The sequence below is a fragment of the Neolamprologus brichardi genome, chromosome 14, assembly GCF_056152115.1.
Source record: "Neolamprologus brichardi isolate AB-2024 chromosome 14, ASM5615211v1, whole genome shotgun sequence".
Lineage (NCBI taxonomy): Eukaryota > Metazoa > Chordata > Actinopteri > Cichliformes > Cichlidae > Neolamprologus > Neolamprologus brichardi.
Genome location: NC_142117.1, coordinates 2,097,501 through 2,112,500, shown reverse-complemented (window position 1 = coordinate 2,112,500; position 15,000 = coordinate 2,097,501). Strand labels below are relative to the sequence as shown.

The 15,000-nt window shown below is 43.3% G+C and overlaps 4 non-coding genes across 4 annotated transcripts; all 4 read right to left on the bottom strand.

Annotated features, from left to right (window-relative positions):
* Positions 1-2,814: 2,814 nt before the first annotated feature.
* On the bottom strand, positions 2,815-2,886 carry trnap-ugg (transfer RNA proline (anticodon UGG)). Its single transcript has one exon. It is a non-coding gene; the product is annotated as a tRNA-Pro (tRNA).
* Positions 2,887-3,772: 886 nt separating this feature from the next.
* Positions 3,773-3,844, bottom strand: trnap-agg (transfer RNA proline (anticodon AGG)). Its single transcript has one exon. It is a non-coding gene; the product is annotated as a tRNA-Pro (tRNA).
* A 3,761-nt stretch (positions 3,845-7,605) lies between these two features.
* On the bottom strand, positions 7,606-7,677 carry trnap-agg (transfer RNA proline (anticodon AGG)). Its single transcript has one exon. It is a non-coding gene; the product is annotated as a tRNA-Pro (tRNA).
* A 6,942-nt stretch (positions 7,678-14,619) lies between these two features.
* On the bottom strand, positions 14,620-14,691 carry trnap-cgg (transfer RNA proline (anticodon CGG)). The gene has a single exon. It is a non-coding gene; the product is annotated as a tRNA-Pro (tRNA).
* Positions 14,692-15,000: the final 309 nt, after the last annotated feature.

The following is a 15,000-nucleotide window of genomic DNA, read 5'->3' as shown; positions in this document are numbered from 1 at the left end:
TAAGTCGGGAACTCTGAAATGATAGACTTAAATCTGCCTTCAAATTCAAGCAGGAATGTTTTTAAGCCCTCTTCAATATTCATTTTTGTACTTTCAGGCCTTTGCTACTGACAAGCTCCAACAGGGAGGACTCCAGAGGGACTGCACACAGTGAATGAGAAAAAAGGGTTCCCAGTCATCCAGGTCATGGTAGTCTGATGAGCTTTGAAAGAAAGCAGCTGGAATTCTTTAAGTTCCTTGAAGACCTTTCACCTCTCCTCTGAGAACCTTCGTTAGATCTAAAACTAAATGTTGGAGAGTCCCAGGTATTTAAACCCCAGAGGGGGTTGTCTTTACCAGGGTCGTTGACCAACTATGAAACACATCACATGAGCCAAGATGTGAAAAAAGGCGTGGGTAATTATCAGCAGAGGTTTCGGGTGAAACCATTATGAGACCTTGACATATGTAGTTTAATGTCTTTACACCGAAATTGAATGGCCTCAATTTCGATCAGACTTTGTGATCTCTAATAGCCCTTTTCCCCTTGCACCTACCTAGCTTGGCATAACTTGACTCAGTTCGATCTTTAGAGTTTCCATTAGGTGATAGTACCTGGTAACAGGTATTTTTTAGTACCTGCCCAGTAAGGTTTCCAAGGCAATCTCAAAATGTGACATATACAGATTGCATGAAAGGGACTGTGCAGTCAATGGCATCACTCAATGAGTCATGAGAGTGACTCCTTCAAAAAAATCAAAAACGTTAATTTAGAAAGAGAAATTGGTGTCACAGATGACATTGAAAGCTTTGGCACACAACACATTTACAATGCCCCAGAAGCAATGTGACTTGCCAAAGAATTCCATGAAGCTGAGGGCTTGAGATGTGAAGGGGGCTCGTCCGGGATTTGAACCCGGGACCTCTCGCACCCAAAGCGAGAATCATACGCCTAGACCAACAACCCACAGGAAGTCTGTGCTTAAGTCTGGAACTCTGAAATGATAGACTTAAATCTGCCTTCAAATTCAAGCAGGAATGTTTTTAAGCCCTCTTCAGTATTCATTTTTGTACTTTCAGGCCTTTGCTACTGACAAGCTCCAACAGGGAGGACTCCAGAGGGACTGCACACAGTGAATGAGAAAAAAGGGTTCCCAGTCATCCAGGTCATGGTAGTCTGATGAGCTTTGAAAGAAAGCAGCTGGAATTCTTTAAGTTCCTTGAAGACCTTTCACCTCTCCTGTGAGAACCTTCGTTAGATCTAAAACTAAATGTTGGAGAGTCCCAGGTATTTAAACCCCAGAGGGGGTTGTCTTTACCACGGTCGTTGACCAACTATGAAACACATCACATGAGCCAAGATGTGAAAAAAGGCGTTGGTAATTATCAGCAGAGGTTTCGGGTGAAACCATTATGAGACCTTGACATATGTAGTTTAATGTCTTTACACCGAAATTGAATGGCCTCAATTTCAATCAGACTTTGTGATCTCTAATAGCCCTTTTCCACTTGCACCTACCTAGCTTGGCTTAACTTGACTCAGTTCGATCTTTAGAGTTTCCATTAGGTGATAGTACCTGGTAACAGGTATTTTTTAGTACCTGGTAACAGGTATATTTTAGTACCTACCCAGTAAGGTTTCCAAGGCAATCTCAAAATGTGACATATACAGATTGCGTGGCAGGGACTGTGCAGTCAATGGCATCACTCAATGAGTCATGAGAGTGACTCCTTCAAAAAATCAAAAACATTTTAGAAAGACAAATTCGTGTCACAGATCACATTGAAAGGTTTGGCACACAACACATTTACAATGCCACAGAAGCAATGTGACTTGCCAAAAAATTCCATGAAGCTAAGGGCTTGAGATGTGAAGGGGGCTCATCCGGGATTTGAACCCTGGACCTCTCGCACCCTAAGCGAGAATCATACGCCTAGACCAACGAATCACATGAAGCCAGTGCTTAAGTCGGGAACTCTGAAATGATAGACTTAAATCTGCCTTCAAATTCAAGCAGGAATGTTTTTAAGCCCTCTTCAATATTCATTTTTGTACTTTCAGGCCTTTGCTACTGACAAGCTCCAACAGGGAGGACTCCAGAGGGACTGCACACAGTGAATGAGAAAAAAGGGTTCCCAGTCATCCAGGTCATGGTAGTCTGATGAGCTTTGAAAGAAAGCAGCTGGAATTCTTTAAGTTCCTTGAAGACCTTTCACCTCTCCTCTGAGAACCTTCGTTAGATCTAAAACTAAATGTTGGAGAGTCCCAGGTATTTAAGCCCCAGAGGGGGTTGTCTTTACCAGGGTCGTTGACCAACTATGAAACACATCACATGAGCCAAGATGTGAAAAAAGGCGTGGGTAATTATCAGCAGAGGTTTCGGGTGAAACCATTATGAGACCTTGACATATGTAGTTTAATGTCTTTACACCGAAATTGAATGGCCTCAATTTCGATCAGACTTTGTGATCTCTAATAGCCCTTTTCCCCTTGCACCTACCTAGCTTGGCATAACTTGACTCAGTTCGATCTTTAGAGTTTCCATTAGGTGATAGTACCTGGTAACAGGTATTTTTTAGTACCTGCCCAGTAAGGTTTCCAAGGCAATCTCAAAATGTGACATATACAGATTGCGTGAAAGGGACTGTGCAGTCAATGGCATCACTCAATGAGTCATGAGAGTGACTCCTTCACAAAATCAAAAACATTTTAGAGAGACAAATTGCTATCACAGATCACATTGAAAGGTTTGGCACACAACACATTTACAATGCCCCAGAAGCAATGTGACTTGCCAAAGAACTTCATGAAGCTAAGAGCTTGAGATGTGAATGGGGCTCGTCCGGGATTTGAACCCGGGACCTCTCGCACCCAAAGCGAGAATCATACGCCTAGACCAACGAGCCACAGGAAGCCTGCGCTTAAGTCTGGAACTCTGAAATGATAGACATAAATCGCCCTTTAAATTTAAGCAGGAATGTTTTTAAGCCCTCTTCAGTATTCATTTTTGTACTTTCAGGCCTTTGCTACTGACAAGCTCCAACAGGGAGGACTCCAGAGGGACTGCACACAGTGAATGAGAAAAAAGGGTTCCCAGTCATCCAGGTCATGGTAGTCTGATGAGCTTTGAAAGAAAGCAGCTGGAATTCTTTAAGTTCCTTGAAGACCTTTCACCTCTCCTCTGAAAACCTTCGTTAGATCTAAAACTAAATGTTGGAGAGTCCCAGGTATTTAAACCCCAGAGGGGGTTGTCTTTACTAGGGTGGTTGACCAACTATGAAACACATCACATGAGCCAAGATGTGAAAAAAGGCGTAGGTAATTATCAGCAGAGGTTTCGGGTGAAACCATTATGAGACCTTGACATATGTGGTTTAATGTCTTTACACCGAAATTGAATGGCCTCAATTTCGATCAGACTTTGTGATCTCTAATAGCCCTTTTCCACTTGCACCTACCTAGCTTGGCTTAACTTGACTCAGTTCGATCTTTAGAGTTTCCATTAGGTGATAGTACCTGGTAACAGGTATTTTTTAATACCTGCCCAGTAAGGTTTCCAAGGCAATCTCAAAATGTGACATATACAGTTTGATTGGCAGGGACTGTGCAGTCAATGGCATCACTCAATGAGTCATCAGAGTGACTCCTTCACAAAATCAAAAACATTTTAGAAAGACAAATTTGTGTCACAGGTCACATTGAAAGGTTTGGCACACAACACATTTACAATGCCCCAGAAGCAATGTGTCTTGCCAAAGAATTCCACGAAGCTAAGAGCTTAAGATGTGAAGGGGGCTCGTCCGGGATTTGAACCCGGGACCTCTCGCACCCTAAGCGAGAATCATACGCCTAGACCAACGAGCCACAGAAAACCTGCGCTAAAGTCTGGAACTCTGAAATGATAGACTTAAATCGCCCTTCAAATTCAAGCAGGAATGTTTTTAAGCTCTCTTCAGTATTCATTTTTGTACTTTCAGGCCTTTGCTACTGACAAGCTCCAACAGGGAGGACTCCAGAGGGACTGCACACAGTGAATGAGAAAAAAGGGTTCCCAGTCATCCAGGTCATGGTAGTCTGATGAGCTTTGAAAGAAAGCAGCTGGAATTCTTTAAGTTCCTTGAAGACCTTTCACCTCTCCTCTGAGAACCTTCGTTAGATCTAAAACTAAATGTTGGAGAGTCCCAGGTATTTAAACCCCAGAGCGGGTTGTCTTTACTAGGGTGGTTGACCAACTATGAAACACATCACATGAGCCAAGATGTGAAAAAAGGCGTAGGTAATTATCAGCAGAGGTTTCGGGTGAAACCATTATGAGACCTTGACATATGTGGTTTAATGTCTTTACACCGAAATTGAATGGCCTCAATTTCGATCAGACTTTGTGATCTCTAATAGCCCTTTTCCACTTGCACCTACCTAGCTTTGCTTAACTTGACTCAGTTCGATCTTTAGAGTTTCCATTAGGTGATAGTACCTGGTAACAGGTATTTTTTAGTACCTGCCCAGTAAGGTTTCCAAGGCAATCTCAAAATGTGACATATACAGATTGCGTGGCAGGGACTGTGCAGTCAATGGCATCACTCAATGAGTGATGAGAGTGACTCCTTCACAAAATCAAAAACATTTTAGAGAGACAAATTGCTGTCACAGATCACATTGAAAGGTTTGGCACACAACACATTTACAATGCCCCAGAAGCAATGTGACTTGCCAAAGAACTTCATGAAGCTAAGAGCTTGAGATGTGAATGGGGCTCGTCCGGGATTTGAACCTGGGACCTCTCGCACCCAAAGCGAGAATCATACGCCTAGATCAACGAGCCACAGGAAGCCTGCGCTTAAGTCTGGAACTCTGAAATGATAGACATAAATCGCCCTTTAAATTCAAGCAGGAATGTTTTTAAGCCCTGTTCAGTATTCATTTTTGTACTTTCAGGCCTTTGCTACTGACAAGCTCCAACAGGGAGGACTCCAGAGGGACTGCACACAGTGAATGAGAAAAAAGGGTTCCCAGTCATCCAGGTCATGGTAGTCTGATGAGCTTTGAAAGAAAGCAGCTGGAATTCTTTGAGTTCCTTGAAGACCTTTCACCTCATCTCTGAGAACCTTCGTTAGATCTAAAACTAAATGTTGGAGAGTCCCAGGTATTTAAACCCCAGAGGGGGTTGTCTTTACCAGGGTCGTTGACCAACTATGAAACACATCACATGAGCCAAGATGTGAAAAAAGGCGTGGGTAATTATCAGCAGAGGTTTCGGGTGAAACCATTATGAGACCTTGACATATGTAGTTTAATGTCTTTACACCGAAATTGAATGGCCTCAATTTCGATCAGACTTTGTGATCTCTAATAGCCCTTTTCCACTTGCACCTACCTAGCTTGGCTTAACTTGAGTCAGTTCGATCTTTAGAGTTTCCATTAGGTGATAGTACCTGGTAACAGGTATTTTTTAGTACCTGCCCAGTAAGGTTTCCAAGGCAATCTCAAAATGTGACATATACAGATTGCGTGGCAGGGACTGTGCAGTCAATGGCATCACTCAATGAGTCATTAGAGTGACTCCTTCACAAAATCAAAAACATTTTAGAAAGACAAATTGGTGTCACAGATCACATTGAAAGCTTTGGCACACAACACATTTACAATGCCCCAGAAGCAATGTGACTTGCCAAAGAATTTCATGAAGCTAAGAGCTTGAGACGTGAAGGTGGCTCGTCTGGGATTTGAACACGAGACCTCTCGCACCCAAAGCGAGAATCATACGCCTAGACCAACGAGCCACAGGAAGCCTGTGCTTAAGTCTGGAACTCTGAAATGATAGACTTAAATCGCCCTTCAAATTCAAGCAGGAATGTTTTTAAGCTCTCTTCAGTATTCATTTTTGTACTTTCAGGCCTTTGCTACTGACAAGCTCCAACAGGGAGGACTCCAGAGGGACTGCACACAGTGAATGAGAAAAAAGGGTTCCCAGTCATCCAGGTCATGGTAGTCTGATGAGCTTTGAAAGAAAGCAGCTGGAATTCTTTAAGTTCCTTGAAGACCTTTCACCTCTCCTCTGAGAACCTTCGTTAGATCTAAAACTAAATGTTGGAGAGTCCCAGGTATTTAAACCCCAGAGGGGGTTGTCTTTACTAGGGTGGTTGACCAACTATGAAACACATCACATGAGCCAAGATGTGAAAAAAGGCGTAGGTAATTATCAGCAGAGGTTTCGGGTGAAACCATTATGAGACCTTGACATATGTGGTTTAATGTCTTTACACCGAAATTGAATGGCCTCAATTTCAATCAGACTTTGTGATCTCTAATAGCCCTTTTCCACTTGCACCTACCTAGCTTGGCTTAACTTGACTCAGTTCGATCTTTAGAGTTTCCATTAGGTGATAGTACCTGGTAACAGGTATTTTTTAGTACCTGCCCAGTAAGGTTTCCAAGGCAATCTCAAAATGTGACATATACAGATTGCGTGGCAGGGACTGTGCAGTCAATGGCATCACTCAATGAGTCATGAGAGTGACTCCTTCACAAAATCAAAAACATTTTAGAAAGACAAATTGGTGTCACAGATCACATTGAAAGCTTTGGCACACAACACATTTACAATGCCCCAGAAGCAATGTGACTTGCCAAAGAACTTCATGAAGCTAAGAGCTTGAGATGAGAATGGGGCTCGTCTGGGATTTGAACCCGGGACCTCTCGCACCCAAAGCGAGAATCATACGCCTAGACCAACGAGCCACAGGAAGCCTGTGCTTAAGTCTGGAACTCTGAAATGATAGACTTAAATCTGCCTTCAAATTCAAGCAGGAATGTTTTTAAGCTCTCTTCAGTATTCATTTTTGTACTTTCAGGCCTTTGCTACTGACAAGCTCCAACAGGGAGGACTCCAGAGGGACTGCACACAGTGAATGAGAAAAAAAGGTTCCCAGTCATCCAGGTCATGGTAGTCTAATGAGCTTTGAAAGAAAGCAGCTGGAATTCTTTAAGTTCCTTGAAGACCTTTCACCTCTCCTCTGAGAACCTTCGTTAGATCTAAAACTAAATGTTGGAGAGTCCCAGGTATTTAAACCCCAGAGGGGGTTGTCTTTACCAGGGTGGTTGACCAACTATGAAACACATCACATGAGCCAAGATGTGAAAAAAGGCGTGGGTAATTATCAGCAGAGGTTTCGGGTGAAACCATTATGAGACCTTGACATATGTAGTTTAATGTCTTTACACCGAAATTGAATGGCCTCAATTTCGATCAGACTTTGTGATCTCTAATAGCCCTTTTCCACTTGCACCTACCTAGCTTGGCTTAACTTGACTCAGTTCGATCTTTAGAGTTTCCATTAGGTGATAGTACCTGGTAAACAGGTATTTTTTAGTACCTGCCCAGTAAGGTTTCCAAGGCAATCTCAAAATGTGACATATACAGATTGCATGGCAGGGACTGTGCAGTCAATGGCATCACTCAACGAGTCATGAAAGTGACTCCTTCACAAAATCAAAAACATTTTAGAAAGACAAATTCGTGTCACAGATCACATTGAAAGGTTTGGCACACAACACATTTACCATGCCCCAGAAGCAATGTGACTTGCCAAAGAACTTCATGAAGGTAAGAGCTTGAGATGTGAAGGGGGCTCGTCCGGGATTTGAACCCGGGACCTCTCGCACCCTAAGCGAGAATCATACGCCTAGACCAACGAGCCACAGGACGCCTGTGCTTAAATCTGGAACTCTGAAATGATAGACTTAAATCTGCCTTCAAATTCAAGCAGGAATGTTTTTAAGCTCTCTTCAGTATTCATTTTTGTACTTTCAGGCCTTTGCTACTGACAAGCTCCAACAGGGAGGACTCCAGAGGGACTGCACACAGTGAATGAGAAAAAAGGGTTCCCAGTCATCCAGGTCATGGTAGTCTGATGAGCTTTGAAAGAAAGCAGCCGGAATTCTTTAAGTTCCTTGAAGACCTTTCACCTCTCCTCTGAGAACCTTCGTTAGATCTAAAAGTAAATGTTGGAGAGTCCCAGGTATTTAAACCCCAGAGGGGGTTGTCTTTACCAGGGTCGTTGACCAACTATGAAACACATCACATAAGCCAAGATGTGAAAAAAGGCGTGGGTAATTATCAGCAGAGGTTTCGGGTGAAACCATTATGAGACCTTGACATATGTAGTTTAATGTCTTTACACCGGAATTGAATGGCCTCAATTTCGATCAGACTTTGTGATCTCTAATAGTCCTTTTCCACTTGCACCTACCTAGCTTGGCTTAACTTGACTCAGTTCGATCTTTAGAGTTTCCATTAGGTGATAGTACCTGGTAACAGGTATTTTTTAGTACCTGCCCAGTAAGGTTTCCAAGGCAATCTCAAAATGTGACATATACAGATTGCGTGGCAGGGACTGTGCAGTCAATGGCATCACTCAATGAGTCATGAGAGTGACTCCTTGTAACAAGGCGGCCCTTAGCGGCTGGAAACACAGTGAGGTGGACCAAGACAAGTGTAGTGGAACAAAGTATTTATTTTCTATGCAGCGCTCCTTACAAACAATTTATCGAGCTTCTTCACAGCACAAAAAATCCACCCTCTAATGACAACTAGCAGCCTTAAATATGTTCAGCTGTCACAGACTAAACCATTATTCCACTCTCAGGTAAGTTATTAAATCCCAACCTTCCACCACAGTATACAATATATCAATAAGAATAAATAAATACATAAATACATTTCACATTTACATATTAATAAATATTTCACACTTTAATATTACACCAAACCCAATATTATAAAAACCCAGAAACCCAAGCACAAAAAGATTCACCACACTCTCTTTACCAATGGTCTCTCCCGGAACCTTTAAATGGTGTCTGGACCCCCGGGGAAACATTTGCCCAAACACCCTGAAGAGGACACAGGCAAGAAAGGTGAGTAATCATTATCTTACACTTATTTGCACTACTTTTATCCCTAGATTTCACACACATTTGCATTAGTTTTCCTTTCTGGTAAACCTTAATCATAATTTCAATCACCATTCTTTTCTCCTGACAGACAACCACCACATTCCTTGATGAGGAGCAGCTGTGCAGGATCTGAAATAAGGCTACCAACTGATTTTAAAATTCCCAATAAATAGTCAATAAATATTTAAACTTCTTGTGTGCAAATGTTTTACTGTGCAAATCCATGCTTAAAGTGCAATTCTAAATAAAGTGCTTGATAAGGTGCTTTTAATAAAGTGAAAGGTGTGCTCTAAAGTGCTATACAGATAGTATAATATAAATAAATATAGTAAGGGAGTCCTCTTCCTTACATTTCCTCCTCCCTCTCTTAAGCGCGAAGTGCTTCAGTCCTCTGTCATCCTAGATAAACAGTCAGCAACCACATTTGACTTCCCAGGCCTATACTGGACCGTAAAGTCATAAGGCTGCAGAGACAGGTACCATCCTGCAATGCGGGCGTTCGCATCCCTCATGCGGTTCAACCACTGGAGGGCACGATGATCAGTCTCTAGAGTGAAGTGACGTCCCAGAAGATAATACCTCAAGGCCTCAATAGCCCATTTCATGGCCAAGCACTCTTTCTCCACCGTCGAATACCTCGTCTCCCTGTCGAGTAGTTTCCGACTCAGAAACACCACAGGCCTTCTTTCACCCTCCACCTCTTGCTGAAGGACAGCACCAAGGCCAACTCCTGAAGCATCAGTTTGCAAGATGAATGGTTTGTTGAAGTCTGGACTGTGTAGAACTGGATGTGTGCAAACTGCTCCCTTGAGGTCTCTGAATGCTTGCTCACAGTCTTCTGTCCAATGCACTTTGTTGGGGGCTGAGCCTTTTGTGAGGTCATTCAGTACAGTGGATCGCTCTGCAAAAGAAGGTATGAATTTCCTGTACCAGCCTACTAGACCCAGAAAACCTCTCACCTTCCTTTTTGTTGTCGGAACTGGGAAGGACTGAATTGCTTCAATCTTTCCAACCTGCGGCTTTATCTTCCCAGAGCCAACCACAAAGCCCAAGTACTCCACTTCTCTCTTGGCTATGGAGCACTTCTTGGGGTTAATAGTCAGTCCAGCCATTCTGATGGAGTGTAGCACCTTCTGTAGGTGAGTGACATGCTCTTCCCAGGACTGGCTGTACACCACGTCATCCAGATATGCTGCAGAGAATGCTGACACATCTCTCAGTACATGGTCCATTAATCGTTGGAATGTCGCTGGTGCACCTTGAAGCCCAAATGGCATGACTTTAAATTGGTACATACCAAAAGGAGTTTTGAAGGCTGTCAGCTCTTTCGCTTCTGGTGCCAAAGCCACTTGCCAGTATCCTTTACTGAGATCGAGTGTTGTGATGTACCTTGCTGATCCAACTCTCTCCAGCAGGTCATCCACCCTGGGCATTGGGTAGGGATCAAACTTGGATACTGCATTCAAATATCTGAAATCAATACAGAATCTCAGGGTGTCATCTTTCTTTGGTACCAAAACAATCGGGCTGCACCACTCACTACTTGACACCTCAATGATTCCCAGGTCCAACATCAGTTTTATTTCTTTCTGCAGCACTGGCACCAACCGTTCTGGAATTCTGTAGCTCTTTTGTCGAACGGGTGCATCCTCCTTCACCCGTATCTTGTGCTGAACCAGTGATGTGAAGCCTGGTGTTTCTCGAAAGAGCTGTGGGTCCACGAGTGGTTTTATATCAGCTTGTCTGACGATCTCGTATGGTCCATGCCATTTTGACAGCAGCTTGTTATCGCTGGTGGGAAGCAATAACAGTACTTTCTGACCTGGAAGGAAGACCCTATCCCTGGCCTTCTGATCATACCAAGTCTTTTGATGTTTTTGTGCAGCTTTCATGTTGTCTTGCATCAATGATGCCATTTTCTCCAATCTCTCTCTCATGTTAATTACGTAGGCTGCGATGTTTTCACCCTCTGCTTTGGGGTCCTCCCAGCAGTCCTTAAGCAGATCCAGGGGGCCTCTCACTTGGCGACCGTACAAAAGTTCGAAAGGCGAGAAGCCAGTAGAAACCTGCGGGACCTCCCGGTAGGCGAACAGAAGGTATGGCAGCCATTGATCCCAGTCAGCACCTGTGTCAGAGACAAACTTGCGCAGCATACGTTTGAGAGTCTGGTTGTATCTCTCCACTAGCCCGTCCGTTTGGGGGTGATACGGGGTGGTCTTAAGTCCCTTTATCCCTAACAGCTTATAAACCTGCTGCAACAACTTGGATAGAAAGTTTGTTCCACAATCCGTCAGAATTTCTCTTGGTATGCCTACCCTAGAGAAAAGCTGCAGAAGACAATTAGCAATGTGACGAGCTTTAATTGATCTGAGTGGGAAGGCCTCAGGAAACAGTGTCGCATAGTCACATATGACTAATATGTAGCGATGACCTGTGGAACTCCTCTCTAAAGGGCCCACGATATCCATGCCTAGCCTCTCAAACGGTGTTTCAATAATTGGCAGTGGTTGCAACTGGGCTCGCGCTACTCCTTTGCCTGAGGTCAGCTGACATTTTCCACAGGAACGGCAAAACTCAGAGACCTGGACATACATCCCTGGCCAAACAAAATAGCTGCTGATCCTATTCAGTGTTTTGTGAAAAGCCATATGACCTGCCCATGGAATTGAATGACCCAAATCCATAACTTTGTTCCTGAACTGTTGTGGGAGTGCCACAGCTTCGCACTTCCCCTTTCTCTGGTACAAGATGCCTCCTTTAATTAGGTAAACAGTGTCTGCAAGACAGCTTACCTGACCTTGACTAGCCCCCTCTACCTCTGTTACCTTCTCAAACCAGGGTTTTAGAGTAGGGTCGCTTCTTTGGATTGCACCTAAATCTGAGGGAACATCAAACTCAAGTTGGTTATTTGGCTTAGGAAACAATGCTGTACCTTTTTCCCCTGAGCCTTTGAACTTTTCTCTTCTTTTCTGAGCCCTAGACTTCCTAATCTTCCCTGTCTCTGTTTCAAGAGACTCCTCAAAAAAGGGTAGCTCTTGCATCATTTCCTTTGCACTTTGTGCTCTTGTGACTACATGACAGGGTTTAAATGGCTCAACTGTCATATCTAGAGGAAGTGAGCTTCCAGATTCATTACCAAAGCCTTGAATGTCTTTCTCAGCACTCACTTGAGGGTCATAATCTGACTGATGGAATAGATCAAAAAGAGTGGGGATGTCATTACCAAGTATCACTGAATATGGCAAACTGGGGACCACAGCTACCACTAACAAGTAGGTTTGACCTCCCACTGTCAGGTAAACCTCAGCAGTGGGGTACCTGTGTTCGTCTCCATGCACACAACTTATTGTAGCCCCAACCCCACTTAGCTTTTCTCCTGAAATTATGCTAGAGTGTACAAGAGTCTGGAAGCACCCAGAGTCAAGCAAAGCTTCCTCTTTACGCCCATTAATTAAAACAGGGACAGTACAAGCTTTCTTTCCTACCGGCTCTGTGGCTGGTCTTGGAACTGCACACAAAAGAGATGGTTTTGACTTAAGGGCAGGGCAAAATTGTTGTGTATGGCCAAAGTTATGACAGTGATAACATTTAATATCCTGAACTGAAGACTTAAAGGATTTCTTCACATTTTGAGGTCTATGAGAAGGGAGCTGCCTAGAACTAGGAAAATTTCTAGCCTGAACTTGACCAGAACCCTGTTCACCCCCAATGGACTTACTTGGTTGGGCGTAGTGGGTCTCCCGGCTGAAGTAGGTGCTCTTGCTTCCTTTTCTGGCTGAAGTGAAAACCTCTGCGAGGCTAGCTGCTTCCTTTGCCGTCTTCGGGTCATGCTCACGTATCCAGATCTCCAGCTCTGGATTAACCATTCTCAAAAACTGCTCCAGAATTATCTGCTCAGATATTTCTTCTACAGTTGATTTTTCAGGTTTAATCCATCTCGAAAACAGGTCTTTCAATCTTACATAAAGTTCACGTGGCGTCTCACCTGGTTCAACTTTCAGAGATCTGAAGCGGCGTCTGTAGGTGTCAGCAGTGATCTCATATTTTGCCAGAATTGCCTCTTTCACCTTATCATAATTCTCAGAGTCTGTTAAATCCATAAGAACGTAGGCTGTGCGGGCTTTACCTGTCAACAGGGGAACCAGACGAATAGCCCACTCATCTCTGGGCCATCGACACACGTTTGCCATTCTTTCAAACGTTGTCAGAAAATGTTCAATGTCATCTTCTGTTGACAGAGGAAAAAGTTTTGGTTCAATTAAAGACCTGGACCCACTGGCCACTGGAATGTCGTCACCATTGAATCCAAGTTCTTGTTCTTCAGATGTTGTAGGGGGCGCTGGCGCCTCTGGTGGATCAGGCTTATCAATTACAGCGTTAACTTGTTGCTGGATTTGCTGAAATTGATGCTGCATGCCTTTCCACCTTTGCTCCTGACGTGACAAATCCTTCTCCCACTTTTGGTCTCTGGCTGCTTGAGACCGCATAAGAGATTTCACCAACCCCGTCAACTCCTCCAATTTGTCCTCAGGGCTTGTTGCTGCCATGGCCTGTAACTCAGATGAAGCTCCAACTCCTTCATCAGGCTGCTCCTCTTGGCCTGGTTTTCTTCCACCTCTTGTCATCATCTTCTCACTGTGGCATGAGTGACACACTTCTGACACCACTTGTAACAGGGCGGCCCTTAGCGGCTGGAAACACAGTGAGGTGGACCAAGACAAGTGTAGTGGAACAAAGTATTTATTTTCTATGCAGCGCTCCTTACAAACAATTTATCGAGCTTCTTCACAGCACAAAAAATCCACCCTCTAATGACAACTAGCAGCCTTAAATATGTTCAGCTGTCACAGACTAAACCATTATTCCACTCTCAGGTAAGTTATTAAATCCCAACCTTCCACCACAGTATACAATATATCAATAAGAATAAATAAATACATAAATACATTTCACATTTACATATTAATAAATATTTCACACTTTAATATTACACCAAACCCAATATTATAAAAACCCAGAAACCCAAGCACAAAAAGATTCACCACACTCTCTTTACCAATGGTCTCTCCCGGAACCTTTAAATGGTGTCTGGACCCCCGGGGAAACATTTGCCCAAACACCCTGAAGAGGACACAGGCAAGAAAGGTGAGTAATCATTATCTTACACTTATTTGCACTACTTTTATCCCTAGATTTCACACACATTTGCATTAGTTTTCCTTTCTGGTAAACCTTAATCATAATTTCAATCACCATTCTTTTCTCCTGACAGACAACCACCACATTCCTTGATGAGGAGCAGCTGTGCAGGATCTGAAATAAGGCTACCAACTGATTTTAAAATTCCCAATAAATAGTCAATAAATATTTAAACTTCTTGTGTGCAAATGTTTTACTGTGCAAATCCATGCTTAAAGTGCAATGCTAAATAAAGTGCTTGATAAGGTGCTTTTAATAAAGTGAAAGGTGTGCTCTAAAGTGCTATACAGATAGTATAATATAAATAAATATAGTAAGGGAGTCCTCTTCCTTACACTCCTTCACAAAATCAAAAACATTTTAGAAAGACAAATTGGTGTCACAGATAACATTGAAAGGTTTGGCACACAACACATTTACAATGCTCCAGAAGCAATGTGACTTGCCAAAGAATTTCATGAAGCTAAGAGCTTGAGATGTGAAGGGGGCCCGCCCGGGATTTGAACCCGGGACCTCTCGCACCCGAAGCGAGAATCATACTCCTAGACCAACGAGCCACAGGAAGCCTGTGCTTAAATCTGGAACTCTGAAATTATAGACTTAAATCTGCCTTCAAATTCAAGCAGGAATGTTTTTAAGCTCTCTTCAGTATTCATTTTTGTACTTTCAGGCCTTTGCTACTGACAAGCTCCAACAGGGAGGACTCCAGAGGGACTGCACACAGTGAATGAGAAAAAAGGGTTCCCAGTCATCCAGGTCATGGTAGTCTGATGAGCTTTGAAAGAAAGCAGCTGGAATTCTTTAAGTTCCTTGAAGACCTTTCACCTCTCCTCTGAGAACCTTCGTTAGATCTAAAACTAAATCTT